General features: G+C 44.2%; 1 long non-coding RNA gene and 1 gene segment (V, D, J or C); one reads left to right on the top strand and one right to left on the bottom strand.

Moving 5' to 3' along the window:
• The window catches only part of LOC109564828 (T cell receptor alpha chain constant-like), a 76,360-nt gene that overhangs the window by 29,514 nt on the left and 21,899 nt on the right, over positions 1 to 24,947 (bottom strand).
• LOC139185218 (uncharacterized) lies at positions 744 to 23,743 on the top strand. Its single transcript, XR_011568770.1, has 2 exons — positions 744 to 8,395; positions 10,461 to 23,743. It is a non-coding gene; the product is annotated as an uncharacterized lncRNA (long non-coding RNA).

Below are 24,947 nucleotides of genomic sequence, written 5' to 3' on the forward strand. Positions count from 1 at the left end.
TTTTAGGAATCTGAGAGAATTCCAGATAGCTAGCTTGGTTTTCATCTGACGTTAAAGCCAATGCTCTTGACACATTTATCCTTGTGAAGGTGCTCCTGAGGAGGAGAGCCATTTGGGATGGAGGAGGATGTGAGGGCGACCCTGAGGCAGGCAGGTTTTGTCCTAATGCAAACCCGGAAAGCTTTTTCGAATTTCATTACTGACCACTGTGCTCCCCAGGTGGGATTGCTTGTAATTGTGCCCACCATTTTGTTTTAAAGTTATTCTTGTTTCTTCCTTTTTACTTACTTGCTCTCACAGTTACTGTGGTTCCTGATCCAAAGGTGAGCTTGTAGTTATTTAGAGTCACAGTGCTACGTCTTCCTACGCAAACCCTGCCTTGGATAAGAGAGTGGGCTGCGGGGACGGGCAGGCTGCCCTGAGGCCTCCCCTGTGTAGAGCCCTCTGGTAACTATTTTAACCTCTTGTTTTATTTTTCACTTTCACAGTTTCCTCATCTGTGAAATGGGGATGGCAACAACTATTTCACAGGATTGTGAGGAAGATTAAGTGAGTTAAAGCATGAGAGGCATTTGCACCATAGCAAGTGCTCAGTAAATATAGCTATTAGATTATTTATTATTAATATAATTATATAATTTTAATTTAATAAAATTTTAATTTGTAATATCTCCTTTCTGAGGTCCTGGATATTCATAGTCTTTTTAAATTATGTCCAAATAGTTTTTTTTTTTTTTTTTTTTTTGAGCCAACTAATAATAAAAGCAACTACAGTTAAAATCTGAGAATTTTCCTTATATGGGATATCATCCCAAGAGTATGGTTGGCAGTTTCAAAATGTTTGCTGAATCATAGGATTTGTTTACTACATTTTATATCTGTTTAAGGGATGTATGAACAAGGGCCAAAAAACAAAATAAAAGAACTCAAAATCAATACAGACTGGTAAGAGGAATTTAGGATAATATGCTGGTGACTTTTTCTTATAGACAACTGTCACTTACTTGGCTTTACTCTGAGTTTTGTCCCAGATCCGAAGTAAAATCTGTTGGTGTTATACACCATGTTTACTACCATTACAAAAAGTCTCCTGGACGTTCTAAAAGGAAGGTGTGCTATCCAGAGATAACTAACCAAGCTAGGCCAAGACTAACCCAATGCCACCAGTTTTCTTTTTCTTTTGCTACTTTCCTAGAAAATTCACAAACCCAAGTGAGGAATGAATGAAGAAGGCACATTCATTATCAAAGACAGGCAAGTTAAGGGCATCTGATTTTCTTCAGTGGTTTTATTGATTTCTTTTCTTTCGTTTCCTGCTTGGGCTCATTCTTGCGTCTTCTGTGCTCCATACACACAATATTTGAAATAAGGACTCTGCAAATAAATGCTCTTTACCCTTCTCTCTTCCTAATTATAAATGGAAGTTCTCCTCAGATAGACTAGATTGTAAGGAGAATCCTGATTCTGCCTTTAGTTCCAGGGCTATCCAGGAGCTTCTCTCCCTGAGTTGGACCTGGGTCTGTGTCATGCTTGGCAACCTGACCTGAGCTTCTTTTCAAGGACACCCTGAACCACACCCGCAAGCTAGCAGTGTCTGTGTATATGATCAAACAAGATCACTGCGTCCTATCGGTCAAAGTACCTCCATTATATAACCAAATGTACTTTAACAGCCCCCGCCCAGCCCCCACAATGAAACTGTAGGTTTTGGCTTTTTTTTTTTTCCTGCTCTCTGCCTGCATATTCCCTTTAGGAAGGGGGAGGAAAAAAAGAGGCCGCAGACTTGGCTGTCATTTGCAAGTCTAGATGAAACATTATTTATGGGCAAAATATTTTGCTGACACTTTCAAGAGAAAGGAAACCTCAGTGCCAACAGTTAGACGCCCACACTGTTTGGATTTAAACAAATCTCAACAAATGAACACAGTTATGAGAAATAAAATAGAGGTGACTTCAGTCTAAGGCAAGTAATTATAATACTTATACAGTTTGGGAGGGCAAAGGGCTTACTTGTTCTTACTTGTAGAAATGATAAGCAGTGTGTTACAAGAATGCTTCGCTGGAAGGGCATGAGAAAGCTATAGAAATAGAGCTTCATTTAAATATCTTAAATAGACACTTTTGTGTTTAAGGACTTATGTAGAAATAAGCCAGGATGGGCTAGCAACATAGCTGGCCAACTAGACTTGGTTTAAGATAATTTCTGTTAAAACCATCTTGTAGCATTTCACCTGTTCTAGTGAAAATATTATGAGAAACAGAGGTTCCCATTATGAAATCTGTTGCTCTTCTAGGTTAGGGCAGCTTCTTTTCTACTCATTTTCACCAACTCTTATTCCAAACTTGGCAGAAAGGCTTCTTTCTCTTTGGTCTTTGATAAATAAGTCTCTTCTTATTTACCTGTTAAAGTATGTGTTGTTAGTTTCTCTCCCCACCCCACCTGCAGGCCTATTATGTTACATAAATATACACTATACATTTATAGATTAATACATTCATGAAAATATTACTTAAATGTGATGGCCTACCAGGTACAACAGTCAGTTGGGTCCCAGATCCAAAGGTCAGTTGCCAGCCTGAACTAGAGGAAGCACTGTGATAAGCCCAACAACAAAAACCAGGAGCCAACGGGCCAGGTTGGCCGGAGCACAGAGTGAAGGGCTGGCGATTACTTTGAAAATTAGGACTGTCAAACTAGGTTTGATCTGGAGTAACCAAACTGCCTATCTACAAATCATAAAGAAAGCCTTTTTTGTCTTTAAAAATCTCACCTTCTTTTAGGGAACCTTTGCTTCTCACTTTCTACTACAGAGTTCTAGGCATCAAACATACGCTTTTAATATATAGAGAGGATAAGCGCTCTCTGATTTCATAGGTCAAACCAGTATTTACATCTTTTCATCCAAGAAGACTCACAAAGCCAGGACAGAGAATATTTCTCCACTGCTCTGAGTATCTCTGGGTTACACCACCAGGAGATTGCCCTATCCAGGAGAATTAATGATAGGGACTTAAGTTCTAGCCTGAGCTCAACCATAGAGTGGTTGTGGGGCCATGATCTGTCTCTTCCCTGGGCCTCAGTTTCCTTATATGTGGACAGTCAGAAAAGATGATTTTTAAGGGTTCTCTCCGCTCCACGAGGCTATGCTATACACATTTTTGGCCTAAATTCTCAGAAACAGAAATTGTCCCAACAGTACTCATGAATAAACTTTGTTTTAAAAGTGATTTTTAGACCTTGGGAGAGGCGAATCACAGTTATTTTGGTCAATGATCAGTATTTACAAGGTTCCTTCTATAAATTGACATAATCTTAGCCAAAAAGAATAGTGCCTTAGAGGCTTGGAAAGGAAGAAGTCTTGTCACTGATGATGGTACAAATCTAGGGCCACAGATCCTAGTCAGCACCTCAAGTAATCAGTCACATATCACTGTCTCACCAAATATATTCTGGGAACAATTCCCAGACACTCCCCTACATGGCCCATTTTGCACACAGATGTTAGATCCTAGCCAGGGGACTTTTGTCCTTCTATCTGACGCTCATTCACACTTTCTAAACATTCTTCCGATAGTGTATAATTGGGTCTAAATCAGCCTTTAATCCATAGACATTGCTTAATCCAGGGATACACATTTATACTTACTGGGCTTCACAGATAACTCGGTTCCCTGTCCGAAGATAAGCTTTCCTCCCTGGTTATAATTCACACAGTGTTATACAGCCTGTCAAAAACACATCCAATCTTCCTGAACACATTTCTAATCCTAACCCTCCAGAATCCACAGCCCATCTCTCCCACACCATGGTGTGAATCACGGCTCTACATTCTCCTGTAAGTTCTTTCCTTATAAGGGAAATCAGGTACCTACACAGGGGACTGATAGGGAATAATGAGGATTCCTGTTTTTCCAAAAATGTTACTGTTTAACACCAAACTGGTCTCTCACTTTTGCTTAATGGCTCTGGGTACTGCTGTTCAGCAAAATGGCTTCCTTTCAAATATGTCTCTCATGATCTCAGCTAGAAATACTTGGCACACGGGTTAGAATTAAGGACAGCTGAGGCTCCAGGGAATCAGGCTTACCTGGGGTGACCACAACCCGGGTCCCCGCTCCAAAATTCAATTTCCCCCAGCCGTCAGTTGTCACACTGTGACAAACACCTCTACAAAATGGCTTCCCCAGAGAAGACAGCCGCTAAATGAAGACAAATGGCTCATGGGGAAACAATCTTGCTACAAAATGAGGGAACTGCATGATCCGAGATATAAGCTTTTCCCTTGCTTCTCTTCTAATTTCTCTTATTATAAGACACCAAGAATGATGTTGCCAGGAGCTGCACTTCCAAGGCTGCAGGGCCAGGGAGTAGCGCTGCTTGGGTTAATGAAGACCAGGCTTAGGGAAGACTGGGCTCTGCAGTGATAAAACCCCATGGTCTAGGTAGGAGTTTACCTAAAACCCTACCCAGTGCTCAGCACCTGGAGCTCAGGTGAAAGCTGGTTACCACAGCTACCCTCTCATTTAAATAACCTTCTGTTTCAAATCCAACCGTCTACCAGAAAAACTGTTCTCCCTGAGTTCCGTTCCTGTTAGAATATGTCAGTCTCTGAGAGGCCTCAGTTTTTAAGTGTATGAAATGGGCATAACTCTACTGGCATCTCCTCCTGAGGAAGACTTGCCATCAGACGCTTTTACTTATTGGAAGGTTGACAGCGTGGACGGACCCCAAGTCTGGGCTGTCGGTGGGGTCCTGGTGAGTTCCTCCCCCCTGCACCTCCCAGAGCTCCTTTAAAGACAAGGAAGATGACCAGGCTCCGGGCCTTGGTCTGCTCAGCCTCTAGAATGTCTTTCTGGCCCAAGGAGACCCTGTGGGAAAGAGAGCAGGTCTTCTCTTGGAGATTATCATATTCAGAGCACAAGTCAAATTGGATGCCACTTACTCGGCTTGACAAGCAGCCTTGTCCCCTTCCCAAAGATGAGGGAGAAGCCTTGTCCTTCCCCACAGTGATTATCTCAGCATCAAAAACCTGCCAACTCAGCTCTCCCCTGACAAAGCCTTCCTGAGAAGGGAAACCTCCCGTGTAATTTCCCCAGTATTATTCACACAGTCCTGCGATCTTCCTCCCTGAATAAACATCCCTCTCATTCCTTACTCTCTTTTCCATCCTGGCTCCAACGTCACAATGGACCCAGGCCTCAAGCACAGGCTGGTTTCTGCTCCCACCTCTCCATACTTACGGGGCTGCACAGACAGTCTGGTTCCTCCACTGAAGATCAAACCCTGGCCATAGTTATTCCCACAGTGCCCCTGGGCTTTACAAAAAGCCCTCAGAGCCCCCCAGAGCCCACTCCCCACCCCCAACTCACATATCTCAACACCTCCAATGACCCGTGACCCAGACTCTGTGTTTGTAGCTTTAGGATGCTTATCCTGTTCAGTCTGAGTACAAAGGGAGTTTGGGACACAACAAGCAAGGGTTCCCAAACTTAACCCAGCAACCCTGGTGCCCTGAAGGAGGCAGCTCTGTGTTAATGAGCCAGAATTTTTTTCACAGAGCAGCTCCAGGGCTGGGAAGAGGCTTAGAGAGTGTCTCTTTCTCCTCCTGCCTCCAGGCAGGGCTGCGCTTCAGTCAGCCCTGAGAGGAGGGTGTCTATCCCTTTTCAAAAACCCTCCAGAGAAAGTGCCCTGGCAACTACTCCTGACAGCTCATTTTCACTGTTCACAAACCTATTAGGACGGTTTTACCACTAACCTAACTCCCTTCCTCTTGCAGTATTAGCCATGTCCTGAGTTTGAGTCCCAGGGCGGGGTCAGGCAGGGAGCTGGGCAACACAGCACCTCCAGCTTTTGTTTAATGCGTCCTCTCCCAGGTTTAGCTATGACTAGGTTCCCACTTTACCCTCCATCCCTTTTCTTCAATACTAACTGGCCCAGTTTGCCTCTATAGACTCCCGATTCTCCATCCCTGGGTCTGAGAGTTTCATTTAGAGGCTATCTTCAGGCATCATATCTCTCATGAGCATTACTACCTAGAGGAGCAGAGATGCAATCTGGGGGCAAGTAGCTCTTCCCTGTGAAGCTGCCATCCTCTGTCCCTGGCCCTCCGCATGGGGAGCTCATGTCTGGGAGGGAGCTGTGCTGGGGTCAGCTTGCTGAGAGGATGGTGCTAGGTTCAGCTGCTACAGCCATCACCTTAGGACACTGTGAGCCGCATCCCTGCTCTAAGGGGCTATTGTGTAGCCTCGGGAGCTCGGGCCATGCAGCTCTCTGCAGAAATCTCTCCCCTGCCTCTGACATTTGGATGATTTTGTATTTAAATTAGCCAGGGTTCTTTCTATTTCCCTTTAGACACTTTCCAATCCCAGGTGAAGAATTTCATAGAGCAGGCTGACATTCTCCACCCTCCCCTCCTGCCAGCTCTTCTCCTGATGCATGACAGAGCCTTGACAGAAGAGCCTGAGGGGTGAAACAAAAGTGTTACTGTGTGTTGGAGATGGTGTTTATCATTATTATTAATAGCTAGGGTTTAATGAGCTCTTTCCATATTTTGGCACTATGCTAAATATTTTAGCTGTTATTTTATTTGATCCTTTCAATAGCATAATAAGGTAGAGATATTTTTATCCTTATCTTATGGATGAGGAAACTGAGGCTCAGAGAGGTTCATTAATTTGTCCAGGATCACACAGCTGGTAAAGTAATGGAGCCAGAACTTGAATTTAGGTTTTTCTGTCTCCAAAGCTCAGACTATAACGCCTAATTCCTAATCATTTGATTCGTGTCCTGAGGGACACATGGCATCTCAGAGATGCTGCAGAAAGAGATTCAGTGCTGAATTTCATATTTAACTGTAGGCATTTTATTCTCAAACTAGATGTCTAAAGTTCTAGGGGTTCTTTTCAGAGATTTAAATCGCAGTGCACCCATGGGTAATCAAAGTCAGTTGTACTTTATTTCTGGCAGCAAAGGCTGCTACATTTTAGAATTCATTACAGAGAGAAGCTGAGGAATTCCCTGCCCTAGACCATCAGACAGAGCCAAAGCCCCCTATTTGGCTGAGAACGTGCAGAGAAGCCAGACCGGGGTGGGGCATTTTCTCTGGATGTTCTTCCTGACTTTCTCATTGGCTCAGTTATTGTTTATATCTCGATTTCTTTGAAAATGCAGTCTATGCTCCTGAAAGCCCCTCACCATGAGCCAGAGCGTGTGTGTGTGTGTGTGTGTGTGTGCATGAGCACATGTGTACATGCACATCTCATTTTAAAGCAGAGAAAGAAACCAACTCTCTTTGGCCTGGGGAAAGAACATTAATAAAGAGCCCAAGCAGATGCACAGGATTAAAGTATTTTTCAAACTAACGATTTGATTGATTGCCCCTGAAGGCACAGACAAAGAAGAACACAACTTACTTGGCTTCACAGTGAGCGCAGTCCCGTCCCCAAAGGTTAATTTGCCTGTACCGGTGTTACACAGTGTTCAGTGCTATTGCAATAACCTTGACTTGGGCCTCTAGGAAGACAGGTGGAGGTGGAGGAGGCAAGCAGGAAAACAAAACCTGAAATGACTGCCCATGGCCAAAACAATCTCCTTGTAATTAGGTTAGAATGTGGGATGAATACTAATAACTAGCAACTTCCCAGTCCAATTCTATTTGCTGTAATTTTCCTTGAGAGAAAGGGCCTTGGCAGGAGCAACTCCTGGGAAGTTTGCTCAAGGTGGCTACTGCGTGGCCTCCTGGGATCGCCTCTTGTTTGTTGTTTCTGCAAGCCCTTTATCTGTTTTCATCCAATTCCTGCCTCCCCCGTCCCCCTCGGCTTTCCCTGGGCCTTCCTCTTTGTGAAGGTTCACATATTTTCTCTGGGAGAAACTACATGGATCTTAAAAGCCAAGTACAATGCCCCAGAGGATATGTGCATTAATAACCTTGTTTTCCAACTGGTATCATGAACCACCCAACACAAACCAAGCAAAGAAAACACCACCTGTGTTTTGACAGCTTCTGCATGATGGAAGGCAGGCATCTTGGGAAGAATAATTAGCCAGAAAGAAGAACTTACTTGGTGTGACCAAGAGTTTGGTGCCCTTCCCGAAGGTGAGTTGGTAACTCCCAGTCCCAGAGTAGGCACAGAGTTTCCTTTCTTTGCAAAAACCCCACAGATGCTGAGAAAAACCAAACCATGCACAGTATAGGAGCACTGCTGACAAAAGCTCAGGCTGAAACACCAACCAGAGGACAGGCCGAAGAGAAGGGCTGTTATAGACCCTTGCCGCCAGGTGGACCATCCCTGAGTCCTACAGAGACCTGGCTGGATTTCAGAGGTCACCTGGTCCATCTTCCTGTCTTCAGCCAAGGACCAAAGACCAATGTATTCTTCAAGAGCTCCTAGGAAGGTAACTCTCCTTTGCCAATAGCCTTTGCATTCAAGGATATAACCGTTCCTTATATCTAATTGAAATCTGCAAACTGCAGTCTGAGTTCTTTATGTCTTGAGTTGCCTTCACTGAAGACAGGAGATTTCATGTCATTCTCCAAGGAGAAACTCATCACAACTCACCTAATCAGTCCCAAGGGTCACCTTTGGGGAGGAAACTGATACTGAAGGAATAGGAGGTCAGGGTGAATATTGGCTTTATCTGTGATTTGGATTGCTTTTATAATGAGAAAATTTCATATATTATTTAGACAAATTAAAATGAATAACAACATTAGACAGAAACCCACAATATATTTAAAAGTGGCTCTTAGATCTCAGAAAAGCTCCTAGAGTTTTGGGCTCCTGATATCAGGGGAGAGAACTGGGCAGGATATGTGGCCAGAGCCAGTTGGACAGGCTGAGGCCACGGTGAGGTATGAGGCTTGCCCCTGATTGTCTGGTTGGCTTTTGAATTATGTCAGAGTAACCTGTTCATCTTCCTGCCAAGTACTAACTTCCCAGCTCCTACTAGACCTTTCCTGGGGAAAAAAAGCATTCATAGGTTCACCGAAAATAATCATGTAAGCGTAGATGCTATTGCTGATCAAAATCAGGGATGGCCAGGGACACTTACTTGGAGTCACAGCAAGTCTTGTGCCTTTTCCAAAGACAAGCTGCCTGTTTCCTGAATCCCCACAGTGATTGCCTTCATCACAAAAACTCTGAATGCCTGGCCTTGGGGATTTTCTGAGTGTTTCTTCATGTTAATTTTTTTCCCTGGGTGGAATCATCCAGAAATCTCCCCCACTAAACCATAGCTTTTGTTTTCCCTTAGCACATCTTTGCTTCCTTCTCCCTGGAAGCCCATACTGGCTTCCATACATGGAGTTGTGGCCTGAGAATGCATTTGTGAACTATCTGCAAACTTCCAGCTTATTGTTAGCCTGTGAAATATATTCCAAAGGAAACCCTTGTCTCTGGCCTCATAATGAACTCTTTGCTGTGCTAGGAATAAATAGGAGTGGCTGCTTTACCTAAATGAAGAAAAGGATTTGGAAAACGGCACAGGGTGAGAAGGCTCAACACAAGATGTTGTTCTTGGCTGACACACCATCTTTGTTGCCTCTGGCATTAAAGTAGCTCTTAAAAAAGTTATCTCCTACTCATCCCTGGAACAAAGGAAATGCGAAGGCGTGGGGCACCAGAGCCAGGAATTTTAGCAGAGGCTGAACAGAGAAAGTGGGTCTTTTATGAAGAATGGAAGAGGAGGGGTCATAGATAGGCTGGGGTCATTTCCAAAGCCACTTTGTTGAAGTCAGAAATCATCCTGGATTTAATGATGTGTCCAAAGTCCATGAGGGGGTGGGAAGCAGCCTGGGTGGGGGAGGGGAAACTTGAAAATGACCCTTGACAAAGTTTCACAATTTTTGAATCTTTGCATGTATAAACCATGGAAAGGATAATTAATATTTAAGCACCAAAAGCACTGGCAGCAACTTTTCAAGCTCTAGAAGGGAAAGAATTTGATATCTGACTAGGCTGTGGAAGGGTCAAGGACTGGGCCTCTCTGTAGAGCAGAAGGACTCAGGAACTAGAGGCTACCCACATATCTTAGAGCCAAAGCTTTTCCCACCCAACACCAAACCACTTTCAGTCAATGGGAGTCAATATCAGAAAATCACATGAACAGCACTTACTGGGGAGAACATGAAGCTGAGTCCCTCTTCCAAAGACAATTTTGCCAGCGGTTTGTTCACACTGTGATTGGGGCCACAACAAAAACTCCCAGTGACTCTTTAGGAAAGCTTGATGGCTATCTCACCTTCACAGGACACTTTCCTTTCTACTATAATAAACAGGCCTTGTTATCGCTTCAGGTATCTTTCTCTGTGTCTCCTGGTTGTTTTGCTTCAATTTTATGCTGCTTGCTGCAAATATGCAGAGAGGAAATTGGACGACCTCATTTGACACTGAGAGTGAATGATAAAAGCAACAATTCAATGAATTCCTTTGTGATATCTAACACAATTCTGTGGCAGCAGGTGAAAAACGACTGAGCAGACAGCTACCCAGCTAGACGCCCACTCCTCAGAGTCTGAAGAAAGATGGGGGCAGGAAGGGGCTACGCAAGACACACATCTGAATTTCACCTGAGACAGAACTGTTTCACAGAGCCCTCGCCTCATCCTGGGCTCTGTTCTGGAGAGGCCGTACCACCTCACCCTGAAGACACCTTACCTGAGGTCAAGCATATGTTTGCTACACTGATTATAGACCTGCCCTATGAGTGGTAGTGCGGGTCATCCCTTGGCCCAGAAGGACTCTAGCCTTTCAGGGAATGCTGTTCTTTCACAGTCCATGGTTTCCTTACCACTAAGAGATGGACACTGGATGGCATTACCCCCAGTCCTGATTGAATCCTTGTTTGACCCATAAAAAAACAAACCCCACTGTTTCCTCCTCATTGACTACCTGACCCCCAAAGTGTCTTTATCACAGTTATTAAAAAGGATTCGCATGGATTGGTCATATTTGCTAGCTCTAAAGCAAACCTGAGCTTCCCAGGTGGTGCTGGTGGTAAAGAACCCACTTGCCAGTACAAGAGACATGAGAGATGTGAGTTTGATCCCTGGGTCAGGAAGATCCCCTGGAGATGGGCACGGCAACCCACTCCGGTAGTCTTGCCTGGGAAATCCCATGGACAGAGGACCCTGGCAGGCTACAGTCCACAGGGTGGCAGAGTCAGACATGATTGAAGTGACTTAGTGTAGCAGAGCACACAGCGCAAACCAAACTTATGGAGTCCTCTAGCTCGTTTCTTTGTCTTTGGTCATTCCCCACAGTTAAACCATTCAAAGATCAGGCCATTCTATTTCAAAGCTCTGTGGTCAGTTGGTCAGTCCATAGTTTCAATTATAAACTAATGTAGAGTTTCATAACTCAGTCAGTCAACTTGACAACACCTGCCTCTTACTATTACTTTTTTGACTTGACATTTGGATGAGTCGCTTTGTTTCCAAAAAGTATTGTGGAGAAACTGACATCCCAGGTACACCCCAGGAATGCCAGGCTCCTGAATTCATTATCTCCCTCCTCCCCAGTGAGGCATGTTTAAAAAGTTTTTACTCCCCATGGAGGAACTGATCATTAAATAAAAATGCTGTCATCATGCCTGCCATTTTATTTCACTCTGAATTCCCTTTCAGGTGTTAATAAGCCATCTGGGATCGTCAATTTATCTCAGTTGTTTCTTTCTCCCATTGCATTTGAACAGTAAAGCTATGCTTTTAGTGAAATTTGACATGTATAGGACTAGATGTGGACCTTTGTCAAACTGGGGTAATGTTTGGGTTTTATATTGCATCTTTTAGAAATAAATACATATGCAGGCATGAGCAACAAAGAAGTTACCTTATCCACATGAGGAGCATTTAAAATGAGATAGATGCTCATTTTCAGTAGAATGGAAGACAAGTTCTGTGGGCAACGTTACAGTAAACACACAAATCATTGCAGAGCATAGTTTCAGAGATACTGTGGCTGTAAATAACTCATGACTCCAGTATCTCTTTAAAAAGAGGAGCTGAGCTACCATATTAAAGGCAATTTGGGCTGGTCTCATTCTGTATCCATTTATCATTATTGCTCTATTCTCAACAACCATGAATGTTTCATGCATTTGCGAAAGTCATTTTTCAAAGGGTACATTTGTCTACATATTAAATTAAATCTCTACTAACTTCACAGGATTTATTTGTTTGGTCAAGTATAAATAGAACAGGGCCACTTACTGGGCTTTACCACCACCTGGGTTCCAGTTCCAAAGAAGATTCTGGAATTGTCAGTCCCCACAGCATTTCCTGCTTTTACTGAAACCCCTAGTGAAACCCCGCCGCACACATGGCTCGGGAGTGAAGGGGCATTGGATTCCCCATGTTTTTTTCCCTGTGTTTCTGGAAGACGGTCTTTTATGATAAGAAGAAAATACTGGTTCTGCTACAAAAAGCAAATAATTTTTATTTAAAAAAGACCAAATGTAGGAGCTTTTAAGACCTTTTTCATTGTTAGGCTTCAATCTGCCATGGCCAAATCAACTAATCTGTTAACAACTCTTCTTCTCATACGTGTGAGCCTAGCCCTAGACAGACAGGTCTGGAACGATGATGCCTTCCTATACCCACAGGAATGTTTTCCAGCTTCAGAGCTGTCTGAATTCTTGTCCAGACTTCACCCAGATGCCATGGTCCTGTTCCCTACTCACTGATCAGGGTATTTCCAAGCTTTCTCACTATGCGATAGGGTCTATGTGGCAGCCTAAGAAGATATTTCACCAGGGAAGAGTAACAAGTGACAAACCATCTTATCTTTTCCTAAAGAAGTGCCACCATGGACTCTTATGATGTTTCAGATGAGCAAGGGAGTTATAACACACCATCTACTACACTTTAAGAAAGTCCAGTTCTGAAATAAATGAAAGAAGGGAACATTTTCTGTTACAAGAAAGATTGTATCCTAAAGACAAGGATAAGGGCACACAAGAGCCCTTTTATCACTAAGCTGAGCACTGGCTGAGTTTTAACACACATATTAACACATACACTGAGACTTGAAGAGAACAGAGAGGAGTGAGCATCTAAGACGGTGACACCAGATCAGGGCCTTGGTGACAGGATTTTGAACTTGGAGAGACGAGACTAGATCTCATCCTCAACATAACTGTGACTTGTTGCTTCTTCAGATTTGAAGAGCGAATTAAGGACTAATTTTCTCTCCTCTTAGCTTGGGAGCAGTGAGTGTCCAGAACAAGCCAAAAGGATGTATTCTAGGGAAAACGAAAAGGGAAACAGATGCAGGACATATGGGGAAGGTGTTCCATGGATCACCATTTTGATACTGACCTAATCTATCCTAGGGCTTTCCTGGGGGCTCACTGGTAAAGAATTTGCCTGCTAGTGCAGGAGACGTGGGTTTGATCCCTGGGTTGGGAAGATCCCCAGGAGGAGGAAATGGTAACCCACTTCAGCATTCTTGCCTGGGCAATCCCATGGACAGAGGAGCCTTCTGGGCTGCAGTCCATGGGGTTGCAAAAGAGTTGGATATGACTTAGTGTCTAAATGACAACCACAGCCCACCCTAAGCCTCGTCTTTGGCCTCCCCTACCATGGGTCAGTTTTGTCTGCCTTGTTAGCAATCTCACCAACCATAGCTCTCAGGTCTCTTTGGGAAGAAAAATAAGATGCTTGGACCGGCTCACACACAACTGCACAAACAGGCTAGGAGAGGTTGTATCTATCTAGATAAAGGTAGGACCAGAGCTGATAAATGGCCTGGAAATCAAGTTCACTGAGCAGAAAGCCTGTAACATTTAGATGAGAATTTTTCAGGGGTTTTTCTTTCTGGGATTTATCTTAACACTAGCCCATTTTCCCTTCTCTGACTTTGTGGTGCTATGAGGAGATTAGGACATTTGAGAGCCTGACTAGATAAGGAATGATGGAGGGGGTAATAAATCTACCTTCATCCTTCCCTTTCATCAAAGAGTGGCTGTTCCTTCCCACTTGCTTCCCAGGGACACAGAATCCCACTACTCACGTACTTGGCTTGACAGAAAGCAGCGTGCCAGTCCCAAAGATGAGCTGGTTGGCAGCACCCCCATAATTCACACAGCCTTTCAGTGCCTTACAACAACCCACAGGAAGGGGCATGGCAGGATGGAGGCGAATGGGCTTAGTCTTCCCAGGCTAAGAACTCCTGAGTCCCACTGCTTTGAGAACTGACTTGCCAGGTGTCCCTTTAGGCTCCTTACACACTTCAGGTGCCCTGAAATGACCTTTTACACTACATCCTTGTGGGGCTTGTGCTGAGGTCCAGAACCTCAGGGGGTTCTCCAGCAAATGGCCAGAAGCTTTGCAAGCATCTGCTTCCCCATGCAAGATAGCAGCCAGAGACAAGGATGTTGGGGAAGTGGCAAACACGGCTTTCATCTCTTGGCCTTTGACTGTGGCTCTTGGCCTTTTCTCTGGCCTTCTCTTTTGACAAAGTGAGACTGGTTATATCCTTGGGAAAGCATTCCAACCATCTTAGAGGGAATCAACCTTTGTAACAACCCAACTCTGCTCTCTTGGAGGGCGAGTTAAGCACTGTTCACTCTGGAAGCTAGCAGATCAAACAAGAGAGTTGGTGGCTGACACTGCTTCTCGCTGGGAGTGAAAACCCCTTTTGGGTCGAGTGCCTTTTCTCCAGCAGGTTGGATTGTTCTTAAAAATGTAATTTGCATGCTATGCCTCGTGTATTATTCAACATGTCTCTTCTCCCTTACAGTCACATCTCTGAGACTTACCTGGCTTTATAATTAGTTTGGTCCCAGAGCCCCAGATCCACTGATAGTTGCCATCCACACAGAGACAAAAACCTTAACAAAAACCTTCACTGTCCTTCTGGGGAGCCTATTAGAGATAAGTCCCAGATAAAAGTCCAGAGCCAAGCACATAAAGCAATGTAGGAATATTGACTATTGAAGATTATTTGCTCATTTAATTACATTTGATTCCTTTGCCCATTATAGATTCCAGACACATATGATGAAATCAAATGACTCAACATCTAAAGTCAATCTCGATCTCTCTGCACACAAGGGAAGAGTAATTCATAAACAGTTTTTAAATGGGAGAAGCTGAACTTGCTTCACCTTCCCCGATACTTTAAATAAAAATGCAAACGAGAAAAACAGATCATTTGTCTGGAGTCATGATGCATCTGATTTTCTACTGTCTTGTTTTCACTGCTGATAAGATTCTAGTCAGTACCATGGTATTCACACACAGATTGAGCTGATTTGGTTTACAGAACCCTTTCTCTGTGAGAAATGGTATCCCGGGGGAGTGAGGAGCAGACAGCCAGAAGTGGGGAAAGCCCTACAGAGCACAGCGTTGGGAAGGGTGGCCCACAGTACCGTGAGGATGAACCAAAGCCAGTTGACTGTTTATACAAAACATTTTTGCAAAATCTCTGCTTGGTTTCTACGACTTACTTGGAAAAACTTGTAATCTGGTTCCAGCCCCAAAGATGAGTTTGTCGCTGTTGGAGACACAGTGATACCAAGGCCTACAAAAACCCCTGAGCTTAGCAAGGCGCTCTGCCCTCATCTGGCCCCTCTGCTTTCTCCCTATCTCTGACACCAAACAATCACCAGTGGCAAAGAAGATCTGGGCATACATTTCAAACACCCATGCAATCATCAAACAATCAGTTTTTGTTTTGGTTAAGTTCCATCCCCAGCGAATTCCTACGGCCTGTGCTTATTATGTTTTCAATTCACAGAGATGACAGCTCAAGATAATTCACCGTAAGAAAACAAAGAATCTCAGGCTGTAATCCCAGTTCTGACTTTTTGGGTTTGACTTAAATTATTTAACTTGTCTGCGCTTCAGCTTCTCTCTCTGTGAAATTATGTGTGATGATGTGTGATCCTGTTTACTTTCTCAGAGAATGTTGTGAAGGCAAAAGGGCTGGTGAGAGGGCAGTGGGTTACACGCAGCAATGCATTTTGAATAATGTGGGGGGAAATTGCTTGTTTAAGCCAAGATATTATTAACACGAATAGGAGGGAATATCTTAGCTAAAGTGTACTGCCTAAAAAACGAACAAAAAGCTTTCTGAGGAAAAGCTGAAGGGGAATGTATCTATCTTGTATGTTTTCCCTCAAGAAAGTTAACGGACACAGTCACTTAATCTGCCAGAGAAGACAGGCCTGGAAAAGGTCTGCTGAATTCTAAGTCTGACTGCCGGGGGATAAGAAGAAATGATTGCCCTCCCACAGCAGTGATGAGCATAGATTAGGTTCCCACCACGTTCTAATTTCCCTTGGCTGTTGGCAGCATTAACGGAAATCAGTTGAAGTTATATCTGAAAATGAATTTGATCGCCTGAATCCAGCAGTGTGGCTAGATCCAGAAATCGTATCCCATCAGAGACTAGCTGGGAAATGGGGGTGGGGGGATAACTCCTTTATTTGATTGACATACTAACCCACAGAAATGAGAAGAGATGCTTATACTTACGAGGCATAACAATCACTTGAGTGCCAGACCCCAAATGCAGCACATTCCCAAAGTTCCACCATGACTGACTCCACTACAAAAACCTGCCACCCTTCAGAGCCACGTACGTGGAATCAAGGTGGAAGCTACAGTTTTCCAGGGAGGAGGGGGCTCAGACACACGCATCACGAAGGCCATGGTGGTCCTGATTCTGTGACCGACCTTCCTCCAGAGACTCTCCCTCATCCCGGGCCCAGCTGCAGCCTAGATACAGGCATTCGGTACCCGGGGCGGCTGGGAGGATTCCCTCAGATGCCTGAGCTTTTGGAGGGTCACTCATGGAGCTGAGGACAACACCACTGATGGCCAGAGAGGCTGGCAGCCTCTTTAGTATGTGGTAGAGCTGGTGCTGGGGTGCGGATGAGACTCAGGTGTGAGAGGGAAAGGAGTTAGATAGAGGAGTGGGAGAAGGAAGGGGCTGAAAACAGAAGGGTAGCCCACAGAGCAACAGCTGATGTCAAAATTCGTCCTGCTCTGCTTTGTGAGAACACAGGAGTTCTAGAGGAAAAACATGTTCCCAGCTCTGTCAGTCACCCTGACATATTTAGTGCTATTTTCCCTCTCGTAACAACCTCTCGTATGCAGCTAAGAAGGGGTGTGCTGCAGAGACACCCGCACACCCCCCGCCCCCCTGCCCCCGGCTTCTCACTCTGTTTCGCAGAACCATCTGACCAAATGTTCTACACGAAGGGGCAGGAAAGGCAGCCACAAAAGATCCTCTGAATCTGTTTCTTTCTTTCTAATTAGGCTGTCAATCTGTTTAGCTAATAATTCCTATGAAGTGTCTTAATCTCTTCCAAGGAAAGGAGTCATATAAATGCAAAACAGCAGCAGCCGTAAGTCAAATGGCTTGCTGGGTGTCTTTGTGTGCAGAGTTGCTGTTGAATAGAAGGAAAACTTGCTGTGTGGAGACGAGACAGACGAGGGAAAAAACACAGCAGCATTTGTTTTTATTAGGCTGAGTCTCTACAGCACAAAGTAAAACAGATCTGGCAATTATTTAGGTAATGTGACAGTCAATTCAGGCCATTTTGAGCCCAAAAAAGGTTTCTCAAGGAAATACCTAAATATTTGGATCAGCTACTGACATTAATCAAATTAACTGGATGATTGTGCTGTGCAGACACAAACTAATAAATGTGCCCTGTGATGGTTCTCCCGAAAGGGTTACATTTTATAAACTTACATTAAAACTGGCCCAATATTTACACCCACTCCCTTCATTTTGGCACTGCAATTGACATTTCCCATTTTTTCTTACAACATGTCTTACATTTAGAGCTGCAAAAGTAAGGGTGACCTTCTCCCTGGAGAGTCTTATCAGGTTAATACACGGAAGCTCATTTAGAAATTCATTAGGTGTCTGGGATGTGAGAGCTGGTCATTATAGATTAAGGGCTTTTTCTCAAGTGGCAAAGAACTTACGGGGGAGGATGGTGAGGCTTGTTCCTGTCCCAAAGACAAGCTGGTTTGCTCCAGAAGTTAACACAGTGTTTCTGCCCAGTACAAAAACACTTTACTCTGGGCCATTTTCTTCCTCCTCTTTCTCTGTGAGGTTCACCCGGGGGATACCATACACATTTTGACTCTTTTGACTCCTACTTGATCATAGCCTTTTACCAACCATCCTATGGAAAAAATGTTCTTTTCCATGTTTCTTAGCAAAAAAATCCAATTTATCAACAGTCTCCCATTTTTCCTTCCCATTTTTTCACACAAAAACTTATCATTTTCATGTTACCCATCTTCCCCTTGAAAGGCAATTCTTAAGAGAATTTTCATGGCTACTGGGGTGGTTCTCACTACAGTATATTATTGCGTAAAATCAACTTTAGTTTTGGTACACTTCTTACATTTGATGTTTTTATGTCTCCCATCAAATTATATTCTCTTGGTCTTGCCTAGAAATTCCAGACCTAACTTACCTCAAGTCTTGCTCCTTTTTTCACCACTAACTGAAACCAAGTGAGTTAGAAAAGACCATACCAGCCAAGCTTTACCCACATTCTCCTTACTAGTGTTAACGAAAGATGAAATCTAAAAAATAAGAGTCTTTGATAAGTTGAAAAGGCAGAGAAGATTAACCAAAGAATGAGCTTAATGGGTAACTCTGGACTGTTCGGAACATCAGACCTACCTGGTTTTACTTGTAACATTGTCCCCTGCCCAAAGGTGAGTCTTCCTGTGTTTCCTGAGTCACACTGTAATGCTCTACTTTACAAAAACTGTAAAAGGAGATCCTTTCCTCCCTCCAGCAACCTGATCTAGTAATAATAACTAATATTTATTGGAGACTTACTATGTGTCACTGCATGCAAGGCCCTTGGTCAGTATTAACTCTCTTAATCTCATAACAATGCAGTGATATAGGTACTGTTCTTATTTCCACTTAACAGATGAAAAAATGAGGCATAAAGAGATTAGGTTATCTGCCCGAAGTCACACATCTAACAAGTAGCAGAGTTAGGGTTTACCCAGGCAGTTTGATTCCAAAACTCACCTATAGTGGCTAAACCTTTCATTGGCCTTAAAAAAATTCTGGGTTCCCCTTTAAAGTGTGCATCCCCGTAACACTGACTAAATAGTTAGCTCATCGATCTTAATAAAGGTACCCTGAGAAGGTTCTCCTGAAAGTCTTACATTTCATAAACTTAGCATTAAAACTGGTTCAATACGTATATCCTCTCCCTTCATTTTGGCATGGCAATTGACATTTCCCATTTTTTCTTGCAACCCATGACTTACATTTAGAGTTGCAAAGGTAAGGATGACCTTCTCCCTGGAGAGTCTTATCAAGTTTACACACAGAAGCTCATTTAGAAATTCATTAACGCCTCTATCAAAGATGTCTTTCCCAAATCCTCTGAGCTCACTGTATCACCCCCGCTCCTCTCCCCACAGCTCCAGCCTGGAGCTCCAGAAATTCCCTGGGAGCTAGCCAAAGCCACAGCAAACACTGCTGGGAACCAGTCTGGTTGTACAAGGCACAATTCTGAGCAGGGTGGGTGGTCCCTAAGATGTTTCTGAAGAGTCTTGGAGAGAAGAACTCCTCAAGAGACCAGAATTAGGATGAAACCAACTTCTTTCCCTGTTGCTTCTAGTAAATCTACCATAAGACTGTGAGCCAAAGAGAACTGAGAGATGCAGAAATCACATGGTAGGTTTGAGTCATGCTGGATAATCCATACTAGGGAGATGCTCTCCAGGGAGGCCACTGGGAAGGCCCTGAGTTCTGAGAGTTCCCAGCAGCACTGGAGTTACCTTTGGCTGGAGGCTAACAGAATTCACTGATGGCCTGAGATGATGTTGGTATAGTGTAGACTAAGGAGGCTGTGATACATGACGTGTAGTTTCACCTCATCTAACTTTTGATGCTTCCTGATGGCTATTTTGAAATGGGCCACCTATTTGCTCTGTAAGACAACAGTCAAACACTCCAATTGCTTTCCCACCAGGCACATCTGAACTGTTCTATCTAGTTATTTTGATTGAGAGGTAGGCGAGGACTCAGCTTGGGTGGACAAGAGAAGAACACTACTCATTACTGCACATTTAAAACTGTCTCTCTAAAGAGGAGACAGTTTCTCAGATACTTCAAACTACAGAGACAGGTTTGAGAGAGTTAATTTGAAGACTCACTTGGATTTACTGCCAGACTTGTCCCCAGTCCCCAAATCAGCTTACGGTTGTTGCCAGTATTACACAGTCATGGAAAGCTTTACAGAAACCAACCAGGCCAGTGTGTACCAGGAAATCCCTTTCAATCCCCAAATCTAGCCAGCGTGCTCCTCCAGCTGGGATCCTGGCCAAAGAAGCAGTGGGGAAGACTGCTCATAATCGTGGCCAGTTTACAGCATGGTTGGGACACAAAGGCTGTTCTGAGGTTACATATTTCATCCCCCAACCTCCAGACCAAGCTGTCCTCTCACCAGCCCAGCAAGACACGGCAAAATCCTCACAAAGTTGCTGGAGAAGGTTCTCCCACTCCAGTGCTCAACCGTCCCTGAGTTCAACCCAGGCTCTCTGATGCAAATGGTTAAGACAAAAAGGACAAAGAATCTGTTATCCTCCAGCTTATTTGTTTCTGTTCCAGAGAATTACCTATGTGCCCGTTTTCACAAGTACATATGGCATATATGTATGCTGTATCATCCTTAGGATTAATGGTTAGAAGTAACTTTAAAAACACTGGGTGGAGAAAGTCCTCAAATGAAGTTCAGTGCTATGGCTTCCTTTAGAAATCAGAACATTCATTATGGATTCAGCAGAGATACTCACGAGGTTTGACCATTAACCTTGTTCCCCCTCCAAATGTGAATATGTTGCCTGCATTATTATTCACACAGTGATCTTCAGCTCAGCAAAAACCTCCTGGAAACTGAACTAAGTTTTCCCTAAAGATCTTCTGGAAGAAGCGATACCATGAGCATGGAGAATATTAAGTAATTGTCACAGTAATAACCTGGCACAGAATCCTAGCTCCAGCTTGGAGTTCAGAACTGTTTCCACATTGGATGAATGGAAGCTATTCTTTCTAACTATTCTAAAGAAGGAATTTTCCCACAAAAGCCCAGAATACTTTCCCACAAAAGCCCAGACTGCCAAAATCCTAGCTATCCTCTGGTGCTTTAGATAATAATTCTCCTGAGGTTCTGAAGATCATATAACTCATTTGGACAAAGTAGGAACAGTTCCTATCCATGGCACCAAAGCAAAAGCAGTCAGAGATGCTGTCATCGCAATGGTAGAGACTGAGGGCAGCTGCCACTGCCCACCCAGCAAGAGGGGTGGGCACGTTGGTCCACCCTTTCAGGATGCTGGAGCCTGGCTCTGATGTCCAGGCTCTCGAACGTGTAAGGGGATTCCTGCCTTGTTCTCATTCCAAAAAACTAGAGACAGTTGCAGGCACTGGTCAGTGCTGGAGCTCACCCTTGACTCCAGCTCCAGACCTTTCATCCCCAGCTTGGACAATCAGCAGGAAAAGGACTTTCACTACTTTCTATCTTTGTCCTAGTGAAGACTTTTCCTTTCTTACTGTCCCTTTCCTGGGAGATAACACACGCCAAGGACTAACCTAAAATCATTCTTTTACAGGTAGCTTCTCCTGTTTTGTCAAGGTGATCCTTTTGAACCTCTCTTAATTTTGAGGTAGCTTGAAGGAAAATCTGAGAATGATTTTACCTTTTACTTCCACTGTTGAGTATAGGGCAAAGTGTCCCCCTCACCCTTCCCCACCTCTGGGCACCGCGGTGGGGACCAGGGGCTTAACAACAAACAAGCCGGAATGGACCCCTCCAGAGGGAAAACAAGAAATATACAGGAAATATTGCAGCCCATATATTCCTACTTGGGTTAAGTCAGTGTTGTTCTCCTCCAGAGAATGTCTTCCCTCCTCTCCACACCTGTTACAGAAGCATCTCCTTCCTTCCTACTTTGCTATTTGCCTGTTGGATCGCTTACCCAAGCCTCCGTCATTTTGAAGAAGGGATATAGTTTCTCAAGTTGTCCTGTGAAATGAAGTCTAGTGACACTTGTGCTGGGTCTTCTGGCTGAGAAACAATTTGTTTCATGTCTGCAAGTCTGCTTTCATTGGTGGGTCCGTGGAGTCTGATTTATGGACACCAGGTTCAGGTGTGGGCAATTGTAAGCATTCAGGGGAAGCAGGTGTCCAGTTTGCCTGGAGCAGAGCATTTGAGAAAGGGAACAGCTGGAAAGAGATTTGGAGAACAGAAAGGGTCCAGGTTTTAGAGAGCCTGCTTTCCTGATGACTCAGACAGTAAAGAATCTGCCTGTAATGTAGGAGACTTGGGTTTGATCCCTGGGTCAGGAAGATCCCCTGGAGAAGGGAATGGCTACCCACTCCAGTATTCTTGCCTGGGGAATTCCATGCATAGAAGAGCCTGGTGGGCTACAGCCTTTGGGGTCGCATGAGTCGGACACGACTGAGAAATATCTTTCACTTAATTACTTAAGTCACAGGCTAAGAAGTGGACATGATGGTTTCTCAAAACACAAATGCCCAGATAAAGCATTGAACTGGATGAGGGGGAAAGGCATAAAGAGGGGTAGGAAAAGCAAGTGAAAAATGTGGAATGAGAGTACAATTTTGAAAAGAATTCCCGTGTTTAGAGGAATCTCTCAAAGTCTTAAGCCAATAAATATTTTCTAGTAATTAATATAATTCTTATGAAATTGGTGGTAAGTTCATGTTGGTGAGCCCCAAGCTCTCCTTCATCCCTCCTGTCCAGAGTGGAGGGACCCAGAATGGCCACTTCAGGCAGCTGCTATTTTTGCTTCCATAGTTTACAGCAAGTATTTCCCTTATGTTACCTTTGCCTCTCAGATACCAACAACATTTAAAATAATGTCTTCCCTGTAATACTCACTTGTTAAAACCTGCAGCCTAGTGCCCGCTCCAAAGACGTATTTGTAGTTTCCTGAGTCACAGTGCTATGTGGCTCTACATAAACCAACACAGGGTTCCCCTTTCCTTACAGTAGCTTTGGAGTCAATTAGCAAGATGTCGTATGCACTTTTTCCATGGAAAGGTTTTGCCCTCATGTTTTTCTAAAAGGGATTTACTTGGGATAACACCTCAGTTCATATTGAAGTCTTCTTGCTTTGGTTAGGTCTGGGCTTGCAAAACTTCCTCAGTCTCAGGCTATGTTTATCTTAAGCGTGTTTATTAAGTAAAGAGGCTGTTTTAACAAACATGTCAAGATTTAAAGATCTAAATGATGGTTGAACCCTTTAAAGTACTCCCTTTAGGATCAGTTTATGGGCCACAGGTCATAACAATGACCTTATTTTACAGTCATACCTCATTTTTTGGAACCATGATAGTACCAGCAATTATTTTGAGTCCCTCCTTTATTTATAAGTCATGGCTCCAAAAGCTTTTTGCTTATTAATAAAAATAAAATTCGCCTTCAAAAGATAAAGCCATCAAGGCTGCTACAGGAAGAATGTTCCAGGCCCTTTGAGGGCAGATTCAAAGGAGGAGGTGAGCAAAGCACAGTAGGGTATGTGGGGGGACTGAAGTGTATGTCAGTGGCTTGACTGGGCCACTCATTTAAATGTACAAACTCTTATTTGTTAACAAATCAACCTGGTTACTTATTGTCACACCCGGTTCAGGCACAGAGGGTAGCTGACAAAATACCAGTGAAGTGTGAGATGGCAGGCATTTCTGCAAAGAGTGTGCCTGCATGGAAAGCACCTCGGTTTCTATAATTCTAACAGAAAAAGCCCAAACCCAAATCCCAGAGCGCTGAACTCTGCAAGGGTGGAGATAGCGTATACATTTTCAACACTGTTTGTTGTAATACATCTCTCCTCCCTTCTCCCTGACAGCTTCACAACTCAGATAAACACCCTGCTTTATCACAGGCAATCCAGTGGCCACAGGGAGGCTTCCAGGGTACAGGGGTCCTCTGTCCCTCCCGCAGAGTGGACTCAGCCAGGCTGGATGATGGGAGAAATCTGTGTGGGGAACTCCTTTGTCCCCGGAGTGAAGGAGGGGGCTGTCCACTGACATGACCCATTGAGGGCCGTCCTCACACCAGAGAAAGTTGGATTGTTCCACTGTTCTCTCAGCAGAGGAAAGCCACTAGAAGCTTGTAATTCCTGCTGCCCACCCCTCACACAAGCCCTCAGTCCACCTGCCGGATTTTCCAATCCCACCAGGTGACACAGCATAAGTGCAACCAGCCCCTCAGTGCTTATCTGTTAAAGACACGCTTCTGTGGCCACACGCTGCTCTTGGTAGCCTCCCTTTTCACTGGTTTGTTTCTGTTTCTATCCCAAGCTTTTCTGCCTCTTATCTCTGCTTTTTCCCCAAAGCCTCAACGTGCTTTGTGGACCTTCAAGAAACACTGACTATGGTATTAATACAATTTATCAAACTGTCCATAGGACTGATAACTAAATTCAGCCTCCAGGGAAACATGTATTCATATCTTACTCACACATCCGACATAGTTAACAACCGCATGCTAAACGAAGCAATTAAATTCAGCTGCGTTTCAACAGGTCCCTTTGGATGGCTCTCCAGAAAGGATAAGGAATTAACCACAAGAACTCACCGGGTGTGACCAGCACTGAGGTGCCTTGGCCAAAGTGGAGCGCGTAGCCGGCATTGAGTTCCACAGTGCACCTTCCCTAAACAAAAACCCCTCTCTTCCTCATGGGACCTCGCCTCTTCTCCTCCATTAAACCCAATGTCTAAACACCCATCACCCTGCAGTCACACAGATTGTGGGTCTCCCTGGGCCCTCTTCCAGGAGACCATTGCTGAGAAGGTCGCTCACTCACCACAGTGAGGTGGGCGATCGCTCCTGAGAAGCGCCAACCTGGGGAGGGGGCCCTGTTACACATTGTGAAACCCTGTGTCCAGCAGAGGCCAGGCCTGTCTGAACTGAGGACAGCCAG

This window comes from Bos indicus, chromosome 10 (assembly GCF_029378745.1).
Source record: "Bos indicus isolate NIAB-ARS_2022 breed Sahiwal x Tharparkar chromosome 10, NIAB-ARS_B.indTharparkar_mat_pri_1.0, whole genome shotgun sequence".
In the NCBI taxonomy this organism is placed as follows: domain Eukaryota; kingdom Metazoa; phylum Chordata; class Mammalia; order Artiodactyla; family Bovidae; genus Bos; species Bos indicus.